Below are 23,730 nucleotides of genomic sequence, written 5' to 3'. Positions count from 1 at the left end.
TCTTCCTTCTTCTTCTTTTCTTCCTCTTCTTCTTCTCTCATTTCTTTTTCAAATTGCTCCGAGGCCAGCAATATGCATTGTTCATCCTCGAGCCTTTTTCTCTTTTCTTCTACCGAAATTGCGTTGTTACGACGCACTTCCTCATCTTGGAGTTTTCTTTTCAAATTGCCTGCTGCGATGATTTGTTGTGCTCGTAACATCTTTTCTTGTTTTTCCTCTTATTTTTTTTTTCTCCTTTCCTTCTCTTCTGTTAGACTTTCCCAAAATTATGGGTCGTTTGTTGACCCTTGCGGCACATTCTTCTTGTGACGTCGCTTTGGAGGGGTAATGTCCGAATCCTTTCGGTCTTCAGTCGCAACTGTCCTGATATGCGTTGATGCCTCTTGAGGTTGCGCTGATTCTTTTTCTTGCGTTGACACCTCCTCTTCCACCCTTGCGGTGGTGGATTCTCCATCAACATCCGGGCTTTCCGCCCTCTTCCTCTTTTCTTCCTTCTTCAGGCGCTTCTCTTCTCGCCTGTGCTCCCTCTTCTCACTCAACTTCTTTTCTTTCTTGTCCTTTTTTGGCAAGGCCTCTTCATCTTCTTCTGCCCGCTTACCTTTGTTTTTTCTTTTCTTATTCCCTTTAGCCATCTTAGGCTGCTTCTTCGCTTCTACCTCCTCCAAACGACCCTTATGGGTCTCTCATAGGATTTAGTTTGAACAATTTCCTTAGGATCCGAAATGGCCAGGGCGCTTCTCCGTGAAGCTTCCGCCATCTCCTCCTCCGAAGGCAAGGGCTGATTAACAACTCCAGGTTTGGGTAGCCCTCCTTCCTTTTCCATATTGCTTAGGATTCTCCCAAACACTTCTCTGTCGTCTCTTCTCTTCTTCTCGCTTTCTGATGAAAGTTCTGGGGGTGGGGCACTCTCTGTGCTTGGCCCGTCTCTGTTTTGGAGTAGTTTGGCTACGAAAATTTTTCGTCGAGGTTTTCCGACAATTCTTTGGATAGGCTTCGGCTAGGCGGCGAGGCGACGACTTGCTGCGAGGAATGCCGCCTCCCTTACGATGACTTGGGCTGGGGAAGGTGAAGAAGGTAGGAAAGATGAATGTGAGTACTGCTCGGCCATGGTTTTGGTGAGTGGAAGAGTCGGAAAAATTCTTTGGGTCTTAGGAAGAAATTTCAAAGGTTAGGTATGCAGGGGATTTGCTTAGGGTTTTCTTTTTTTGCAAAATATTCAAATAGACTTCCTCAGACGAAGGAGGAGGCAATTTATAGGTTGGGCCTTGATGGGCCCAACGCAAATTCTGCGTGGCAGGCTTCGAGGTACTTAAAAAGCCTGCCCTTCACGCTTCTTGCATTTATGAATTAGTAGAAAAGGACGTCCTTTCGTCTACTAAGTCATCATTTCCTTGGAAGTCTAAGTGATTGGACTACTCTCTTGCAAAAATAATTTCTCTTTTGTATTTTATTCGGACGGGCACAAGGTTAAAGATTAACGCAATGCATCCGTTAATGCAAATGCATATTTGCAGAGGAGGGACAACAACACATGCATTAGCGGAACACACCCCTCAACTCAACGTATTTCTGGAGGATAGGTGCACGGTATTTCTACTAGTGCAACACTACCGCGACATAGTGCGTTTTTGCTAAGGACGGGCACAAAATACACACGCACGCAACACACCCCTCAGTGCAATGCATTTGAGTAGTATGGACACAAAGTGTATCTTATCAGTGCAAGATGCACCCATCATTGCAATGCATACCAGATGTTTATTAAAGTTTATTATTATTTTATAATTTATTTATTTTCTAAGTTTTGTTTCATCAACAACGCAAGTCGATAAGAATTTGCGGTGTTCATTTTCTTTTAAGTCAATCATTCACACAGATTTTAGAACAATGCAACTAATGCAGAAAAGTAAGTAAATTGAACAAGGCATTGAAATAACGCAATTGAATTAAATTGAAAGTAAATTCATAAAGCAGTAAAGGCTATTTTAAGAAAGTAGTAAATAACGCGATGCAGAAAACAGTAAAGGAAAGCTATAAAGAAAGCAATTAAACATAGATTTTAGAGATGCAGATTGAAAGAAAAATTTCTCACGATTACCGCAATTCACACCCCTGCAGGCGGTCAAGCTTGCCTGTGCAATGTCATCAAGGATATTGTTCCTTCCCATGAGATCTCGGGGCTTCTAAGTTACTTGGCAGCATTCCCGGTGTTTTGTTGCGAAGCTTGGCTGCCAATTGCCCGACTTGGATCTCCAAGTTTCTTATTGAAGACTCCTATGACCGCATGATTGAGTCATCAGCAGGGACTCCAATGATGACGAATTCACAGAGGTATTCGATGAGGACGGTTGGTTATGCGGTTGCCTTTTATGACTCTGATTCTGATTCTGGTGAAAAGATGGAGGATTTCCTCGACTCCTTGAATTACTGTTCTGATGGTTACTTTGGCCCCTCTGGTTGTGATTCCTTCCCCAACTGAAGTTAGGGTGATTCTGCCAACCTGGATTGTAAGTGTTGCTGTAAGGGTTGTTTTGGATAGCAAACACTGACTATGAGTTCGATGGGCAAATTTCTGCAGCATGGCTCCCTCCGCATTGGACACAACTTATTGCGGCCACTTGCGTCGGCATATTGGGTTGTGCTAAACTTTGAGAGAGGGCACATTGATTAATTGTCATCGTTTGAAGGAGAGAGGTCACCGCGTCCATTTATGCAGCTAAGGTTGTCATTGTATTCGCTGGTACAATGGCATTTTCAGTTCTTCTTCTCTCGGGGCCTCTTCCCCCATACCCGTCATCCACCTAGTCATCCGTGTTTCGCGAAATTCGATCAAGGATGACCTTGGCTTCCGATTAGGTCTTATCCATAAATCCTCCCGCTGCGGAGCCATCAGCAACGGCTTGCATTGATCGATTCAGGCCGTTATAAAAAGTTTCCATCAGAACGCAATCGGGAATCCCGATATGCTGACAATTTTTCACCAATCTTCATGAACTGTTCCACCAACTGGTCCCATGACATGATTTCATTTGGCTCCAACGAATGAGCCCACCTCTTTGCCCCATCCTTCAGTGTGTATGGGAAGAGGTAAAGTCTAATTCCTTTAGGGGTGATGCCAGGGATGGAGAAAGTATTGCATATCTCCACAAAGCTAGCCAGATGGGCGTGCGGGTCTTCACCTTGTAGACCTCCAAATTGCCTCGCATTTTGTATCATCTGAAGCATGACCGACTTTATTTCAAATCATGCGTTCTCCTCAACCATTGGTTGTGAAATTTTGGGTGAGAAGTAGTAAAGATTCGGCGTTGTAGTTTCTCATAGGGATATTGCGGTCAGCAGCAAGAAATACAAGATCTTGCACTGGCTGATTGACCCCTATATTTCCTTTGGGCCTCTCGTTGTTGTTTGCCTATTTTACTCTTCTTCACCTGATTCTGTTCTGGCGTGCCCTTGCGCGAAAAGTACGCTCAATCTCTGGGTCAGCATCGAATTCTGGATCAGTTTCAGTACTCATAAACCGTCAGCCTACTTTTCGCGATAAACAGACAGTACAGTAGAGATCTGTCCTACAAAATAACATAAAAGTATTTAACACTAACCGTTACCAATCCCTGGTAACGACGCCATGAACTTGATGACTAAAATTTGAATTCTATCTTTATCTATTGATTATTATGTACTGTGATGATAGATATTATTCTACAAGCTCATGTTGCCATAAACTTGTGAGGATAAAAATGGAGTGTTATCTATCCATTGCGCTGATGAATGAATGAATGAATGGTGCTCTGTATGCGCTCAAGTGCTTTACGATAAAGACATTTTATGCGATACTACATTCTAAGTATATGCATTGATAGTGATATGCTCCTAGTATACGATGAAGTAGTGCGTGTCACAAGTTTCCTTGCGCTGAAACCAAGTATAATTCCAACGCAAGTTTCTCAAAATGATATGAGGTCGAACACTGGGATTGTTGTCGTTAAATGCGATATTAATGTGGTATATGCGATTGGTTCTTATAAAGAATAAAGAATTTTGGTTTGTGCAGAAATATAAATTGCGCTGAAATGAAATTGCGTTGAAAGTAAAATGCGTTGATAAAATAAATTCCTAAACTACTATGATACATGATATAGGATACAGGGGTCAAGGATTGGCTGTGAAGTTGTACAAAAGAATCTATGAATGCGATGACAAGTCTTATGAATGAAGCAGAAAGAGTAAGAGTAAAGAGTAAAAACATCACAAGTTCGTTCGCGTTAAGGATGCAACTAAGGTTCCGCTTTTCCTTGGCATACACCTTTCAGTGATCGGCTACGTTCCCATACGTCTATGGTGAAAGAGAGATGAACGTGATGAACGTAAGGTTGTTTCCATCTCTGGAAATAATTCTCACTTTAGTTAACGAATTCTTCCAACCTTATCTCGATAGACAGAATTACCTCTTCACTTCTGCTCTCACAGGTGAAGATGCCGTCGAGCATGCTTTAGCTAAACTTAATTGATTCCTTGACACAGATTGACTCACTTGTTTAATTATCGCTATTTACTCCAGGGATTAAGAATACATCATGGAGAAAATGGATGATAAATGTATGAAAAGAGACAAAAAGATGATAATAATGATGGTGATAACATTTAATTCTAAAATTAAGCATTTGATACATGTTTGTGAATGAAGGATTAAAGAAGATGAACACAGAAGATGAATTAGAGAATAGAAACAAATACGGAAAGAGTGTCAATTTCTTGACACAGATCTCGATCGGAGACTTGTGCTTGCCAGCGTATGGATATGGTGGAGAGGAAAGCTTCCCTCTCAAGCTTGCTTTCCCGGTAGAATTGACCTTTTGCACAAAGCTTCAGCTTCGGGAATCGGAAGAATTCTTTGCTCAGAGACTCCCCTTTCAGCCTTGTCTCATAGTTCTCTCGGATTTACTCTGTAAAGTCTCTTCAGACTAGCCTCTCTCCCAATATCAGTATCAGTATATGTATTAGCGAATTTGAGGAAGCTATTTATAGGCAAGACATTGGCTCTTTGAAATTGTGGTCCCTATTGTCTAATTATGGTAATTCCTACAATGGCGTAATGGAAAATTCCTTTCTGTTCCACGGTCAATCCGTCAGAATTGCACAACAAAAGCTGTACACTTGTCAGAATTGCTCCCGAATGCATTGCTCTCCACATCTTCGATCTATCACCGCATGCGGTATTGTTTTTTATTACCGCATGCGGTTGAAAGCCGTTGATCACTAAAGCTCTTGATCGATTTTTGCATGCGCCGTCATTGCTTGATCATCTCTTCGTTCTTGATTGATGGGCGCATGTGATGTAGATGCATTGTACATTTTGCCTTCGAGCCATTAACGCATGTGGTGACCTATTTCCTGCAAAACAGAGACTAAAACATTTTATTTCTCCATTGCAATGGTGTTAGTGGGTGCATTAACAACATTTCATAATTTTCGTATTTCTCAACCAATTCTTATACTATCGACGCAACTTTTCTCTTTTTTCGCCGCAATATCTAAATAAAACAATATAAATAACTTGTATTTCTACAAGTTATCAACCGTACTCAATGGCAGGAGTTCCCAACTCACTCAGGATTGAGGTTATGTTACCTATGGTCATCTTAGTGAAGTGAAGTCTCTATCATGAACGGTGTTATATAATGAGACGTTAACACTTCGTGGTCAGGTCTTATACAAACTCTTTGTATAGGACGCCCCTACTCGCATTTCCCTAACACGAATGATCAGGATCAGACTATCTGTGACAAATCACAACACTTGTGACCATTCCACAAAGTGGGCCGCATCTATAGCGTTACCAGGATAAGGTTTCCCTCCTATATCCATATACTACAGACCATTTTGGTTATCATTCAAGACATGATCCACTTGTATTTCATCACATATATGCTTGAGTTACATACAGATAACTAGGGATTTTATGTTTATTGGTTTGTGGTAAAGTAAATAAAACAATTAACCGAGCAAAATATAAGACGTGAAGTAAATATCATATATTAACAACTCAAGCGTTCGTACATAAATTTTACAAACTATAGGACACGAGACTTTAGGGCATCAACCCCAACAAGAAATCCTACCTCTATAGAGGAAACAGACCCAGAACCTAGAATAAGCAAAAGAGCTAGAACCGCAAAGGATTTCGGGGATGACTTCCTGACCTATAATGTAGAAGAAGATCCTAAAGATCTAAAAGTTGCCCTGTCCTCAGTAGATGCCAACCTATGGCAAGAAGCCATAAATAATGAGATGGACTCATTTGAGTCAAATAGGACTTGACATTTAGTAGATCTACCCCCAAGTTGCAAGGCAATAGGGTGCAAATGGATCTTAAGGAAGAAACTTAGACCTGATGGAACTGTTGACAAATTTAAAGCTAGGTTAGTGGAAAAGGGCTTTAGATAAAGAGAACGTAGATTTCTTTGACACATTCTCCCCTATCACTAAAATTACCTCAATCCATGTCTTGTTTTCTCTCGCTGCCTTTTATAACCTCGTAGTACATCAGATGAATGTAAAGACTGCTTTCCTAAATGGTGAACTTGAAGAAGAGTTTTACATGGAACAACCTGAGAGTTTTATAGTCCATGGTCAAGAAAATAAGGTGTGTAAATTAGAAAAATCTCTCTATGGACTAAAACAAGCTTCTAAGCAAAGGAATGAAAAATTTGATGACCGTATCCTATCTAAAGGTTTCAAGGTTAATGAAAGTGACAAATGCATCTACTATAAGTTTGAAAATAATCTTTGCACTATCTTGTGTCTATATGTAGATGATTTATTGATCTTTGGGTCGAACTTGCACGTCATAAATGATGTGAAATCAATATTGAATGCAAACTTCGACATGAAAGACTTAAGAAAAGCTAGTATAATCTTAGACATAAAAGTGAATAGGTCTGAATGGATGAATCTCACTATATAGAAAGGATTCTAAAGAAATATAATTGATTTGAATGTAAACCAGCCTATACTTCTTATGACCCGAGTGTTAAGTTGTTCAAGAACACTAGTGATAGTGTTAATCAATCTGAGTATGCGAGCACCATAGGCGGTTTTAGATACATTGCTGGTTGCACTAGGCTTGACATAACTTATGCTGTAGGATTATTTTGCAGGTTTACAAATAGACCTAGTAAAAAGCATTGAAATGCTATAGAAAGGGTAATGAGGTACTTGAAGAAAACCCAAAACCTAGGATTACACTATCAGAAGTTTTCTATTGTCCTGGAAGGGTTCAATGATGCTAACTAAAACCGGATGATTCAAAGGCTACATGTGACTATATCTTTAATATAGTAGGTGGAGCTATCTCTTGGAAGTCCAAGAAATAGACTATTTTAGCCCAATCTACGATGGAGTAAAAAATGGTAGTACTATCGACAACTTACGAAGAAGCAGGCTGGCTTAGAAGTATGCTATCAGAGATTCCCTTATGGGAAATGCCAGTACCAACCACATTAATCCATTGTGAGATCATATACAGACTGATGAAAATTTGGCAGATCCTTTGACGAAAGGATTGGCCAGAAAGAAGGTTTTTAGAACCTCAGAAAAGATGAGACTCATGCCTATAGAAAGATGAATCACTATGAGGAAAACCCAACCTGAAGACTGGAGATCCCAAGAAACAGGTTCAAGGGGTAATAATTGATCACAAGTGATATATAGTAAATCATGCTAAACCAAACACAGAGTTTCATTCCTATGACTTAGAGTATGAGCATGATATCTTAAAGTGTAAGAAAGGTTGAACTTAGTTCTTAATGAGATCTATACTTGATGACAAGTGGGGTACCTAGCTACAGAAGTACTCTGATAGACTCACCTATGTGAATGTGGAAGTGGGGGTCGCTTCCTATAGAGTTTTTTAGGCAATCTCTCTAGAGCGTTCATTAAACTGGGATACACGTGCTAGGCCTTAAAGCACTGGCTTTCGAACCACACCCTAATGACACTTTGTATGAGATGCTATTAGAGATAGAGTTCAAAATCAAGGGTTACTCAAGTATATTTTGAATCATCTACACTACGTAAAGGATCAAGTCGTAGTATTATATAGACTGAAATTGCTTGATGAAAAAAATTTCTCTCTCTTTTGTTTAAATTTTCAAGTGGGGGATTGTTGGGTGAAATTTTAATTTTCAAAATAAGAGGGAACCAATCTTTGGTTAAAGAATCCCACATTGGAGAATTTTAAAAAGGAAGCCTCCCTTTTGTACTCCAATCATGGGCCATTGGTTTAGGCCCTAAGGGGTACCATGCTTTGGAGGGAGTGAGTAGATAGACCAATGTGGGTTTGGTAGACGTCCCGTGATTATTTTCCTTTAATAAAATTATTATTATTATTATTTTAATTATTATTTATTTATCTGTTTTAATAAACGAAAACAAAAAAATCTCAGTGATCTTCAGCGCGCGTGTCATCCGACCATGTTTTCTAGCCCGTTCTCTCACGTTAAGAGGTTGCCCGCTTCACTCTAAAGGTCTATAAAAGACGTGACCTTCAACAGTTCAGAAACACACAATTACACTTCCTTCTATTCTTCCATTGAAGGCTTTCCTCTGCCTACTTTTTCTTCCGTTTTCTGTTTTTTGAGCAGTCAGTTAGAAAGGGTGTGTATTCTAGTCGGTAACGGTGCATTTTCGATCGGATTTTCTTTTTGGATTGTTTTATCCTGAGGACAACGTGACAGTATTCCTGACCTGCTTGCAGACTTGGGCAGAGCCACGAAACGTCTTAAGGAGAGCGAGCTCTGTGATTCAGCCTATAACGAGCTTCTATTTTGCAGGTTCCGTTTTTTGCTCGATCGCCGTGGCTTGACCATTTAATACTGTCCTTTTCGTCGTCTAAGGGTCTTGTCATTAACAACGCGACCAAGGAAAACAGGAAAATCAATCGAACCAGTAAACCCCCTTCTGTTATTAAAGAAAAATACTTGACGGATATGCTATTGCACACACGCTGCACAAGGTAGAGGTGATGGGACTACACAATTCATAATTTCATACCTTGGAAGTTTGAGTTATCAACATAATATATTAGTATTTCATTAATAATTCACTAAAAATTATTTTTAAAAAGTGTTCATTTTATTATTAATCTATCACTTTGATATGCTCAAACGCACGTGTTGAGTAGTAATATAGTTGAAATGGTAAAGAGACTAAGTATCGGCCTCTGGGACATTGGTTTTCAATTCTTTTACCTACTCAAATATTCTTCTAATTTGGTCTAGGGGACAGATTGTGATGGAAACTAAACTAATCTAATCTTAGAAAGTAATTAAAAGATGACAACGGTGCAAAATCAAGCAAAGACACATTGTTCGCACGAGGTTTCTAGAGAAAACTTGTTTCATGAAATTGAACTTGTGTTTGTGTTGGTGTAGATGTTAAGTTGATGCATTATGATTCAATCGCTAATACTTGATCCTTTGATTCTCTCTCAGTTGAATGTGTGTGCTTCACTTGAAGAAGCGAAACGCATGATGTTCTTGAAGTCAAAGTCTTGGAAGTGTCTTTTCGTGTCTTTGGGACTACTTGTGTCTTCAAGGAAGTATGTAGCTTCAGAAGTCTAGGAGTCTTCTTGTTGTAGGTGGATTCTCTTGGGCTCTTTGAAATGTAGAATTCCTTTTTCCCTTTTCAAATGAGAATAACCTCTCTATTTATAGAGCTTGTTGGTAGACTTTGTGGGCTTGAGCTTGGTTGATTCGTGGGTTTTTTCCTTGAGCCTAATTAGTTGGATTTAGGTTTTATTGGTCCATGGGTTTGATCCTCGAGCCCAATTAATTACTTTTAGGCTTGATTAGTCCATGGGTCTATCCTTTGGGCCCAATTAACTGGACTTGGACCTAATTTGGCATTTGGGGGTGTTTTTTTTTGTTCAATTAGACTTTAACCCAAATAATAATATCAAATTGGATTGAACTAATTTTATTCCATCCAAAGATCATGATAAAAACACATGGAACTATCGAAATTTGCCAATTTATATCTTCTTTCAATTTGGGACACACGTCAACTACTAATTTTTCACAAATTTAATGTTTTGGAATTTTTTCATTAATTTAGGAAATGACGTGGTAACTTGTGATTAGCCAAAATTTACCCTTCAACATAGATCATAGGGTAATTTTTTTAACCTTAGATTGATTAAATGCTAACTATAGACCTAGTAGTTTTATATCCAGTTATCCTCTTTTGAGCTCAACCATTTCTAACTTCTAACCATCAACTCATCATCATGCAATTAATTAATTAGAAGCAGCATGATAATCCTTCATCATTAATATCTATTAATTTCCTGTCACTTTCGTGCATAATTGATTAGCAATTTAGTATATTAGATCTAACCTAACGACCTCTCTCTCAAGCAAGACATTAAGTAAATATCATTCAAACAATGGCCAGTCGTTCAAAAGCATTAAGATTAAACATGTTAAAATAATCATACATTCATCAAATATAAAAAACAATCAAATTAGTTTGCAACAGTTCATAACTAACTCATAAACCCTAGTCACTCATGGCTACGGACAAATAAAGACAGTTCATATCCTATTCAAAATACAAAGAAACAGAAGAATAAAGAGGGAAAAAGATGCAAATCAAGCTCTGGAATGTCATCCTCAAACTCAGGATCACCCTCCAACGTTCTCCTCGATCTTCCGAGAAATCAGCTTTAAGTGGAGGCCTCTGACAACTGTTATGAAACCTTAAGAACTAGCCTTCCCAATTCTTCTCAGCAAACACATATTTATAAAAGTTGTGACAGTGTGTCGCGGTGCCCCAAGGCAACACTGTTCTAAAAATCGCCCGTCTGTGAAAATCACAGTGCCATGACACTACCTTGTTTCATGCATTCTGTTCGCAGCGCCATGCACGACGCTGCAGCACGCCGAACATACTCTCTTCTGCCTTTTTTCACCCCTTTTCACCTTTTTCTACTCTAGGTGTATTTTTGTGATTTCACTTTCAAATTTGCCTGTTCTAGTTCACTTGCTCGATTTCTTACGCACAAACATAAAAAACACCAACGATCATAAATTAAACAGAAAACTAACTCAATTCTAAACCCAAGAAAGCAATTTTTTTTTACTGCTTTTCACACGTTTCCCTTTTTTTCTCATTTTCAAACTGTAACAATTTAGACCTCCTTAGATGTCAGTCTACTTTTTATAAATAATGACAGATTACCTTAATGGTGGCAGGTTTAGGAAAACATGCCCTTTTTTACGGAATTTAACGGAGATTTATGGATTTTTTTTTTTTTGTATATGATGATAGTTCAAAACTGCCACCAAAAGGTAACCTTTAATGTCAGTTGAGAACTGCCATCTTACCTAATGTGTTGATATCAGCGAGTGCATAAGTAAACCCTACACGACTTCATTTGGATTAACTGTCATCATAGGAAAATTCATTAAAATTCAATCGTTTCAAGCTTTTTTATGTTGTCTTCTTTCCAATGGCCTAAATATAGCAGTCGGAGGATGAATCGATGCCGTCTAATTCGCTTTAACCCTAACCATAGCTTCTATCGAAGTTGTTGCAATGCAAGCATATTGTTGAAGGCAAAGTTGAAGAAGACGTTTGTGTTGCCCAAATAAGTCATCTTATTTGCCCAGAACATAACAATTTTGTGTTGTTGCTCACTCTCCCTTAATTTTTACAAACCTTAATCCTTATATTCTATCTCTTTCAATGCCTCATTTTATCTCTATCTAGGTTACTTTAGATCATTAATCATGTTGGGTATTCATCCCTTCTTGTTACCCTGTTTTTTAAGTTTTAAGTATGTTGATATTTGCTTCCTTTTGAGCATTTTCGTGTTGTAAAATGAGAAATATTGCCTTTTGTGTTTCAATGGAGTTTAATTTTCTGTGTAGGTAATGTAGTTAATATGTGTTTAATGTGCTTGAGTTTTTTTTTTTTTTTTTTTTTTTTTTTTTTTTTTTTGTGGAAAGTTTGTTTTAATTTTGTATATTAAGTTTCAGTTTGAATCCAAGTCATTCTATTGTTGTTGCTAGGTAAACATTTATTAGGTATGGCTGGTTGATGAAAATCTTTCTTGAGCTGAAAATTAGTAGATTTTAAATTTTTATTGAAAATGAGAATGATAGGGGTTTGAGTAGGGTTTTGATTGATTTTCTAAAGGGGCTAAAATTCTGTTTCTGAATTTAAATCAAGGTTTTGCGAAATCTATTGAAAAATGTTGTTTTAGTCTTAAGGGCATTTTTGTCTTTTTACCCGGTGTCTACCGTCTTTAGGGTTTCTTGTCTCATGACTATTTATATCTAGGTCTGGGTGCTTTGTATTGTATAACAAATTAATAAAAACTCTCTTTCGTAGTTTTTTCGCTCTTATTTAGGTTTTTCATGTAAATTTGGTGTTCTTTCTTCTTTCTTTTATTTCAATAGAATCTAATACCGGACATTCTTAGGTCTATATGTCAGTCTGATAGTTGATTCTGATGGATGCTAGACATTCTCGTCATTAGAAAATCAAGAGGATATTGAGGGTTTTGGGATGTCAATGGAACTGGTATAAAATAAGATGTCGAAAAACAAGATATATTGGGGTTTGTGGATTGTTAATGGAAAGTTAAATTTGGCTTCATTAATTGATATCAGATCTCCATTAATTGCAACTTACATTCTTTGGAAGTGTTTAGTGAATTCTCATGAACTATAGTCATTGTTTCCCAAATTTCTTGAGTTGAGTTTATAAAGATAAGTTTAGTTTAGGTAACTTCTCCCTATGTAAGTTATTATTCTCACGTGTTTACGTATTTTATGTCTTTTTTTCGTACAGATTTCGTATAGTTTAATTTAGATGGAGATTCAAAGTGTTTGGGTTAGTATTTTCTCCTTTTATTTGAAACGACTTTTTGGATTAATCTCTGTTAGTGTTTTTTTAGAGGGAAGATAATTGATTTTGTGTTGTGCTAGTTGTTCAATGGGAAATTGTTGTAGACATCTTTTGTTGAATCTACATGCAAACGTTTCCTTTTTTTAAAAAAGAAATGCATCATTGTGGTGCCCCAACTGTCATGGCTTCTTGTCAAAGTTTTAAGTATACAAGCTTTATTAAATTATCATTTTATATTCGTTTGATCATTTTTATTGAAGAGAAAAATATAATTTCTAAGTCTCTACCTTATTTTTTTTTTTTTTGGATTAACCACTTTTCACCAGATCTAAATACTTAAAATCAACACTTGAAAGAAGAAGAAAAGGCTAAGAAATATTCTGCCAAATCCTCGATGATCGATATACTCGACGCTCGATGTCTTCCTACTTGATGCTCGATGAGAATTCACTTCCTCGTCTGACGAATCTCTGTTAAATCCTTGATGGAACTCGATGACAACTGAACTAGTACTCGATCTTACTCGATGATTCTTGAACAATACTCGGTGCGACTCGAAGATGAAAACGATCAACTCGAAGCTACTCGATAGTGAAGATCAATGCACGATTGAACTCGATACTCTGTTATTCGATGCAATTTGAATAGTGAATGTATGGCGCGCGATTTATAGAAAGAAGATAATCGTATGAACAAGAAAGATAAAGGTAAGAAGATGGAACACAGAGTTTACGTGGTTCGGCAAGATTGCCTATGTCCACGGGAAGATCTAAGTTCTTTACTAATGAAGATTGCGTACAGTTTTGTTGTTTACAGAAAACTAGAAAAAATGATGATAACTCCCTGTTTTTATTTTAAAAATTAGAGGTATTTATAGACATACCACCTAACCATTACATCACAAAGTTAGTTATAAACAAATAAAAGTTGAGGTATTTGAGTCCAAGCTTCTTCACTTTTATAGATTAAAAAAGAAACTAGTTTGAAAAGGAATAGGTTATTTGGTACTATTAACCTTGATGTAATTGTTCAATTCCTCCATCCCACATATTGTATAAAAAAAAGTTATTTAAAAATTATAACGAAATTTTACTTTCTTGCCTAATTTCAAAAATCAGTTATAACGAATGAGAATAAATATGCCTTAGATAAACTCTTTAGATTAAAATCAATTATAATCATACTAAAATTTTAACAAAATTAAATATATGCAATGGAGTCTCAATAAGAAAACCACATACAATTAATAAAAATAAATAGACGAAGTAGAACCACACAATTTAGAAACTATGAAAGATAAATTCTAACAAAAAAATAAAAATAATCAATAATATCCTTTGTCACTTGAAAGAATATAAAGAAAAGATTAATGAGCATTGAAAATACACAATAAATAGCCAAGAAAAGATTAATGAGCATTGAAAATACACAATAAATAGCCAAGAGATTATATAGGCACTGAGTTGTACAGGGATAAAACATAATTAGGTATAATCTAGACCGCACTTAATCTCATGCTTCTCTTTTCCTCTATACACAAAAAATGGTAAAAGAAAAAAATATCATTCTTTAAAAAATTTTGCCCCACGATAAATTTTGATTGGATAGTTATTTGGCCTATACCTATCTTTATGCAGTCTAGATAGCATCTAAGTTTTTTGAGACTCTTACAAAATTAAATAATAGAATAAAAATACAATTATTAGTTGATGACCATGGTAGGGATGCATATAGTGAAACAAGTTTATGATAACATTTATGATAATAAGCATGATCTAAGAAAAAGAATGGACGGTATCTATTTTTTATTTTTTATTTTATTACAAAGGTATTGTAATTAAAATGTACGGTGGAGGAGTCGAATCTTTGAACCTCAAGTTCGATAGTACAAATACTATGTCAGTTGAACTACTCTCACGTTGGCAACAGTATCTACTTTCATAGAAACATATATTCATGACCTAGCTTACACATATGAAGTCTCAATAACATACATAATTCTCAACATATTATGTAATATGCAAGAAACAAATATAAACTATAATCTATTCCCTTTTCTTGAGAGTTAGCTAATATATAATTTTGGGGATTTTAAAAAATAGAGAAATAAGAGAAATTATTTACACAAAATAGTAAAACTTAATATTTTAGATTTTTATGAGTTTCAATCACTGATAAATATTGATAGACTTCTATCAGTCTCTATCAATGATAAACGCTGATAGAATCTATCAGTGTTTTTTTGTTATTTCGATAAATAATTTGATATTTTTATATTTTAATAATTACCAATATTAAATGGGGTATTATTGGCCAATGGCATGAATTTGAACATTGACTTGTCAATATGTTTCTATTAATTAAAAACATAAAGGTGCTAACCCATTGTTAAAGGAAAAGTGAAAAGGTGGTTGAGAGCAGCTGGAAATAAAGAAAGGGAGATGGGAAAATGAAAGAAAGTAGTTGAAAGTTATATGAGAGAGAGACTTTTTAAATTCCATTGGGTCAAAATTGGAGAACTCAATATTTTATAGAATGCCAACTTTTTTATTATTTTTTTTATTTGACCCAAAATGGAAGAATAAGAAAGAGTCCAAGGTCTTGAAATTCAGTAGTAAATCATGGAATGATTTTATTATTCTCACAATGATTTGGTACAAAGATTATAATTGTGTTTAGAATATATTTTCAAGTGTTTAATTTAAAAAATAAGTCATTTGGAAAGAAATTGAAGTATTTGACAACCACTCAAAATATTTTTTCAAGTATATTTGAATCACTTTTATCAAAAGTGTTTAAATAAAAATGAGATTTTTAAAAAAATACTTTTTTTCTCAAGTCGATCCAGATAAGCCCTACATATATTCACAACTTGAATCTGTTACATTTTAAAACAAAATTACAAAGAAATCCATATTCAACAAATACAAGTAAAAGTAATTCTGAGAAGCCTTTTGGACTTTTCGTTGCTAGGACTAGATCACGAACAAAATGTATATCAATTTCTAGAAGGTTTGTTTTTGGAAAAATAGACCACACAATCAAGAGCTCTTTTTAGATATCATAGTATTCTATAAACATACTGCCAGTGAAGAGTTGTAGTAGCATGCATGAATTGACATACTTTGTTTATCCAAAGGAAATTTCAAATTTAACCAATGATACCTACTGAAGAGCTCCTACATTACTCAAATAGAAAGAGCCAGTAGTTACAGTTGTAATGGAATTAGCTTCAAACATTTGAGCTCTGTGAAATAGTTAATAATATGTTTCATTTGAGAAAGAAATAACCCTCCAATAGTTGGATATGAGACTTCAATACTCAAAAGTATGTCAAGCTTCCAAGATCCTTGGATGACAATTTTCCATTCAGTAAGTCAATAATTTTGTGAGTAGTGGATTATGAGCTACTAGTTATAACAATGTCGTCAACATAAATCAGAATATAACATGTTTAGGTTTCAATGAACCTATAGTTTTTGACAATAAACCATGTAAAAAAGCATTGTTAATGTCTACTTGTCTTTGTTGGGTTTTTATGCCCTAAGTTTGTGGTTTCTAATTTTATAAACAATCTATTTATTAATAGAATAATTGTTATTTGATTATGTCTTTTAGAATTATGTAACTCAAATCAAATAAACTAGAATCCAAGGTTACAAGGTTATTTAATGAAACTTGAATGGTATGTAGTTGACATACAATAGATTTCATTCAAGTAAAAACCTAAATGTTTTATAGTATATGAATAAGGTTGGGTGCCTTATCCTGGTAACACTAGAATACGAACACTTTGTAAGGGTTACGGACGATGTAATCTAAATCATTCATGTAAAAGCATGTGAGTGGGGGTATCCTATACAATGAGTTTGTATAAGACCGACCACAAAATTATTAATCTCTTTTTGTAACAATGATGATTGAAGAGATTAATATTTCATAAGATTACCATATGAACCTTGATCTCGATTTTATATGAGTTATAAACTCCTACCTATCGGGCATATCCTTTAATTTGTGTGGGTGAAAGTGGTTCGAGTAGCCGATTCAATAGGCCTACCATTTTGGAGACTCGACCTAATGGGGAGCTGAGAATATAACTACACAAGATGAAATTCACTCATTTTTGCCATAGGGTATGTAGATGTGTAGTTTTCTTAAGTGATGATGTCAGGTCTTGAACAATGGGACCCCACCCTCTCACTGGCCTGATAAGGACTTGGTTTATGATTGGACCATAAAAAAATGTTCATTAGAGGACTAGTGGTACTTAAGAATAAAGAGGCAATTACAAAGTAAACGATAATTTGAGCCAGCTATAATTACGAAGAACTCATGAATGATCGACTTATTGTAATGGTAATGGACACAACATATTTTGCAGTGCATAAGAGTACAACTATGGGATTTAGTGTGTGGTCTATACTAATGAATGTTGATTAATTTAATTAAAGAGTTTAATAATAAATCTCGAGTCATTGGAGCTTATAATTTGTAATTCTATTAGGTCACCTGCTAGCTCAGAACAGGTAAATCAAGGATCAAGAATTTTAAAAGAATTTGAAACGTTCAAATTGACTAAGAAAATTTATGTGAATTGTATATGATACAGCTAATATAATGTATACAGATATATCATAATATAAAGTTAATTTTGAATCTTTAATTTTGAATGAGATTCAAAATTAATCTATATAATAAGAGAAATTTAATGTAATTGAACAGAATTCAAATAATTAATTAATATGATTTAGATTCATATCAATACTATAAGTTCAAATTAATGTGAATGAGATAAATATTAAAACTATAAGTTATGATAGAGAGGTATATTTGAATATGATTCAAATATATGTTTAATTAGATATAAGATATTTAATTATATAAATAAATGTTTAATTATTAAGTAATTAATTAATTATTACTTCATTAAATTATATTAAATAATATTTAACTCTCCTATAGTTACAAAGGAGTGGGGAATTATAGAGGGAGTTATGACTCCCTCTCCTTAATTGCAAAAGGTCTGCATTTGTGGAAGGAGAACTTAACGTGATTTTACTCTTCCTCTCTCTCAAGATTTCTCTCCAACAAAAAATCACATAAAAGAGTTCTCTGCCAGAAACCAGTTTCTCTTTTTTTCAACAAGGTTCCAACAAATTGATCTTGCTGGAGATATAACGGAGAAAACTTTTTGGAGGTGTCTTGTATGAGTCTAAGAAGGGTTCGTGATTTTAATGAATATTTGGAGAAGATTGAAGAACGACTCTTCAAAGGTTTTTGGTTTTTTTTTTTTGGGTTCTCCGTAAAATGCTTGTTTAACCTATGAATGTAGCACTATGGATATTTTGTTCTTCACTTTTCTATGTTGTAATTCTAAAATGAATCAAAGTAAAAGCGATCATTTACTTTAATTGTGAGATTCGGTCCCTTCAGTTTTAACTTTCCATCCATTATTTGGATCATATGTAAAAAGAACTATAATAGTCACAAATTTGACAACAAGGTTGAAAGTTCGAGTGTAGTGAATATTGGCTCACTGATGAAATCCTTTAGCCACCAAATGAGTCTTGTATCTAGAAATTGAACCATATAAATTACTTCTGATCTTGTATACCTATTACACCTCTTCCATTACACCTACAATTTTGTCTGGAGGTCAAGGGATCAAATTCCTCTTCAGTTACACCTCTCTAGTGTGTATGTTTCAATGCTTCATTTGGTAGTTTAATTTCTTTATAATCAAGCAAGAACACTTTGAATTTAAAAATTCCATTTTCTACTCTTGTTATCATGTGATATTTCAAAGATAAAATATAATAATAAGTACTGGCAATAACATCAATATCTACAGCATCATTATTACAACTATTAGTAGGAGATGATTCAGCTGATGAAGTAAAATTTGTAGCTTCAGTCATAATACAAGTATTAGGATAGTTATAGGATTAGCAATGTGTGTTGTATATAGATGTTTAAAAATTGTTGCATCGTAGAACAACTATTGTCTTGAAAGCATTTACAATACGGCCTCGGTGTTAATCACTATGCCAGTTGCTCCCTAAAGTTAACACAACTTCCAGTTTCAGGCGTGTACTCACCGGAAAATGGATTAGAATCAATGGAAATTATATTTAGAAAATAGTAGATCTAGAGAAAAAAAACATATGAATGGAAAAGACAAAAATTGCTCTATATTCCTTTCTTTTCACAACTAAGAGCTATTTAAAGGAAAGGTAAAATTGGTTTCTAAAAATTAAAAAAAAAAAACCTTTTTGAAATTATTTTTTAAAAAAAAAACCGTAATAAAACTCTTTTTTTCATTATCTGTTCTTTTACTATTCTAGTCATTCTCAACAATCCCTACGAATGACGGGTATAACAAACAAAACAAAAAACCATTTTATAAAACCCGTTTTCTGAGTAAAGTTAGGAAACCAAATTCAAACATCAATATTTTGACTATTTGAATTAATGCATAGTAAAACGAGGCAACAACTTTGTTAGAGAAAATGAATTACCTCTTGGACTTTTAAACTATTGGGAATGATGTCCTAAATCTCCTTGTAATCTCGTAGTTTGTAAACTCCGTATAAACATATTGTTGTTAATAAAATAAGTGTTATTTCATAAGCATATACCCAATCCAATAAACTAAGCTTTGAGGTTATTTCATGTAATTTAAACAAGTATGTTGAGACATACAAGTGGATCTTGTTTAAACAATAACCTAAATGGCCTGTAGTAGATGGATAAAGTTGGGTACCTTATCTTGGTGATACTACGGATACAACCCGCTTTGTAGGTGTTACAAATGTTGTAAAGTGCTACAAATGATCTGATCTTGATCATTCATGTGGAGACATGTGAGCGGAGTATCCTATACAAAGAGTTTGTATAAGACCGGACCACAAACTTACGAGCAATTTGTGAAAGGTCAATGCATTGTTGATTGGTTATATCTAATGGAAACAGAATTTATTTGTAGTACGAAGAGTGCAGCTGTTGGTCTTTAGTGGAGTGACTGGCAATTAACGGATGTTGGGTAATTTAATTAACGAGTTTAATCAATTATCCGAGTACCATTGGAGTTTCAATCTACAAGTTTATAAGGTTCCCACTGTAGCTCAACAGGGATTTAATCTTTGGATTAATTTGAAGTGTTCAAATTAATTGAAGGAATTAATTATAGGATTGTTATAGTGATGTTTGATTGTACGTACCTTAAGATTATATCATTGAGGACAACAAATATCTAGTTTTAAAATGAAATTTTAGAAAGATCTAAACGCAGTTTTCATCCAAAAAATACATAAACGTACAATATAAAATTAGAATACACAGTAATTATTTTGAAGTTATGGATAGATATACTCTTCCTGACAATAACAGAAATTAGAATCTAAGCTAATAATTCAAAATAACGGAAAATAATGAAATATTTAATGGAAAAATCAATTCATTAAATTATATATATAATTTTTTTTATGGAAGCGAAAAACGGTCTCTACCAAAACACAGTTATGCACAAATACAACGTCTGCGAACAAATATAAGCAAAATCAATAAAAAAAAAACTTTATTAAAAAAAAAAAACTACATACCATAATATAGCCATAAATATAAGATTTGCACATTTCATGGCGACGATATAAATCCAATATTGACAAGGATCAAATGAATAATAATTCATACACTCTAGAAAATAAGGTACACGTTATTACACTGTCATCTCACAACCCTCAAACCCATGAATTAAACAGCAAACACACATGTTTTATTTATTTATTTATTTTTACCTTATTTGTGTGGGATGTTTGTCCATTGTTAGCATTGATAGAAAGTGTACTGGAGATGTACACGGGGCGGAGTCGGGATGCCATTCTCCATTCCTGTCCCCACTCTTCATTTCATTCTCCATCCTCATGAAATTTTCCACGGGGATCAGGGCGAAAATTTTCAGTAAAGAATTTTTCTCCGTTACTTTTTTTGGTAAATGTGAACAAATTTTAATTAAATAATCAACTTTATCACTAAATTATTTATTATAGTTAATTTTATATGACAATTTGAATTTAAAAATAAATTCTTCAAATTTTATTCTAAAAAGTTAATTAATTTTTTTAATAGAAAAAAATGAATGTAAATCAAATTATTCACACATATACTAAATAACATTAGATAACTATACTAAATAAATATGTAGAAGTTAATCAATAATCGGAACGGAGACGGGAAACGGGGCGGGGGCAGGGACGAAGAATGCATTCCCCACTCTCTCTTCCATTCCCCACCTAGTTGGGGAATCTCCACCCCGTTCGAGGTGGGGCCCACCCGTTTTCGTAGGAAAATTGAACATCTCTAGGTGTACTCGAGATATCGTCAAATATAATGACTATACACAAATCATTTGTGGGTTATCTTCCTACTAAAGTCGTCACTGGTCAGATCTCACTGTCCTGCGGCTCAAAATCCGACCGTCACCACAGCTTCGGTGTCGGATTTACACCACTAGGTTGTTGGTGGCGCAACCGCTTGAATTGAGGGCAAGATTTTTGTTTGAAGGAAGTAGTGGGGCGATGGAGGAGAGTCATTTTGGTAAGGGAACGGAGAAGATATTAAACAAAAGAGAAAACATTTGAAGAATGGTGATTATCCACCATTGGCTTGATTTTGGACAAATTTGACCAGACCATGACCAACTGGAGAATTGGATATGTAGCCATTGCCGTGTGGATTAAGAATAAGATCATCGTCCTTCAATTTCTTCTACATATTATTTGTTTAAATAATTAAAAATATAAAATCTTAAAGATGTTGTAGATTTTTTTTTTTAAAAAAACCCCATGAAAATGGGATTTCAAACCACCCAAAAATTAGCGCACAAATCTAGGAAGCACGATAGTTAGAGGGCAATTTGGACTACATACATTAACGACTGCACACCTTTTTTTTAAATTTAGACATTTTTCAGAACAATTTAAAATATACATTTTCCAGAACACCCTCGATTTAGACATTTAATACCATTTCTCTTGAAAAAATTCCAACTATGGATCCTCAAATTGTTCGTGGATTAGTGGGAATACGAGGAGGAGAGAAATCAATAACTTGACATGTAAATAAATAAATAAAATTCAATAACGATAATTTTCTCTTAAAATTTTCCTTTTATAAAAAAAATAACTTTCATAGCAAAAGTATTTTCATAAAACTAAAAAAAATAGGACAACGTTTACAAAAGAATTTACAAAGCAAAATTAGATCTAACTCTCAAAGTCTATTAGTGGTAGACCATATCACAAATAGTAGTTTATCAACATTGATAAAGTCTATTACGGATAGATTTTGTTAAATTTACAATTTTTAAAAAATGTGGCTATACACTGAATTATTTAACCTAAAAGTACTATCCATTACAATTACTCAAAGACATTTTAAAAAATATAATAATAAAAGATATTTCTATTATAAATATTACAAATTATGTGTAAAATAGATATCCATTCTCAGTGTTAAAAAGCCAAATATCACCCCTCTACACCTCATGTTTGTTTCCATGTGTCTTGTAAATACTCATTCTTAGTGTCCAAATAAATCACCAAGTAACCAGTGAAGGTTCGCAACATAAGGGAATTGTCCTAATTTTCAATTCTAACAGAACACAAGTTTTACATAACAAAAAAAAAAAAAAAAAAAACAAAAAAAGAAGAAGCATAACCAACATATTTTACAACATGCTCATTAAAAAAAAAAAAAAAAAGAGAGAGAGAGAAAAAAAGTTGAGAAATCCTTACCTTTGAAGAACTTTTCTTCGAAATCTCTCGAACCAAAATCACGAACAAAAGCAAACCAATAGGGCACTACCAATTGGAGTCCTTTATATTCTCTATGATGAGAATCTAATGAGTTATGGACTCTTGGAATTTTGGTGAGGGAGAAAAAAACAAAAGATGAGAGTAAAAGAGAGATTTCGTGTGGGATAAATTTCTGTGGAAAAACGTACAAATAATTTTACATTGCCCAAAACTTCTCTCTGTAGAAGAAGGAATGATGATCACATCCCATTCCCCACTCCCCACTGAACGTGAGAAGAAGAAAGAATTAAGGGGAGGAAAATATTCCACTTAAATTCATAATTATATATATATATATATATATATATATATATATATATATATCACATATAATCAATGGTTAATATTGTATCATATACAATATAATCTATAGTTTTAATTCTCTTATCAATGACATTTAATATAAATCTCATTTATATTAAATTTAATTATATGAATCAAATTCATATAATTAATATTTGAACAATATTCAAATATTTATTTCCTCTCAAATAAACTTTATATTATAACGTATCAAATACATTATAGTAATTATATCATATATAATTAAATTAAATTAATTATATCACATATAATTAATTTCTTCAATTAATTTGAACAATTCAAATTAATCCAAAATTGATTATCATTTAATCCCTGTTGAGCTATAGATGAGACCTCGTAGACATGTAGCTTGAAGCTCCAATGGTACTTGAATAATTAATTAAAATATTTTAATTAAATTATTCAACATCCATTAACTGTCGGACACCCCAATAAAGACCGACACCTGCACTCTTCACACTATTTTTGTGTCCATTGGATATAACGAGTCAACTATGCGATGACTCTTCACAAATTGCTCATAAGTACAACTAAGCCAAAATTACTAGAGTTGGCAAAATTTTCCGCGGGGGCTCCCTCGATCAGGGCAGTGAATCCCCGGTTTGACCGGGGATGGGGTCAAATCGGAAAAAATTTT

Source organism: Benincasa hispida, chromosome 6 (genome assembly GCF_027475165.1).
Source record: "Benincasa hispida cultivar pf3 chromosome 6, pf3_genome.v1.1, whole genome shotgun sequence".
Lineage (NCBI taxonomy): Eukaryota > Viridiplantae > Streptophyta > Magnoliopsida > Cucurbitales > Cucurbitaceae > Benincasa > Benincasa hispida.
Note: the sequence above shows the minus strand (reverse complement) of the source record.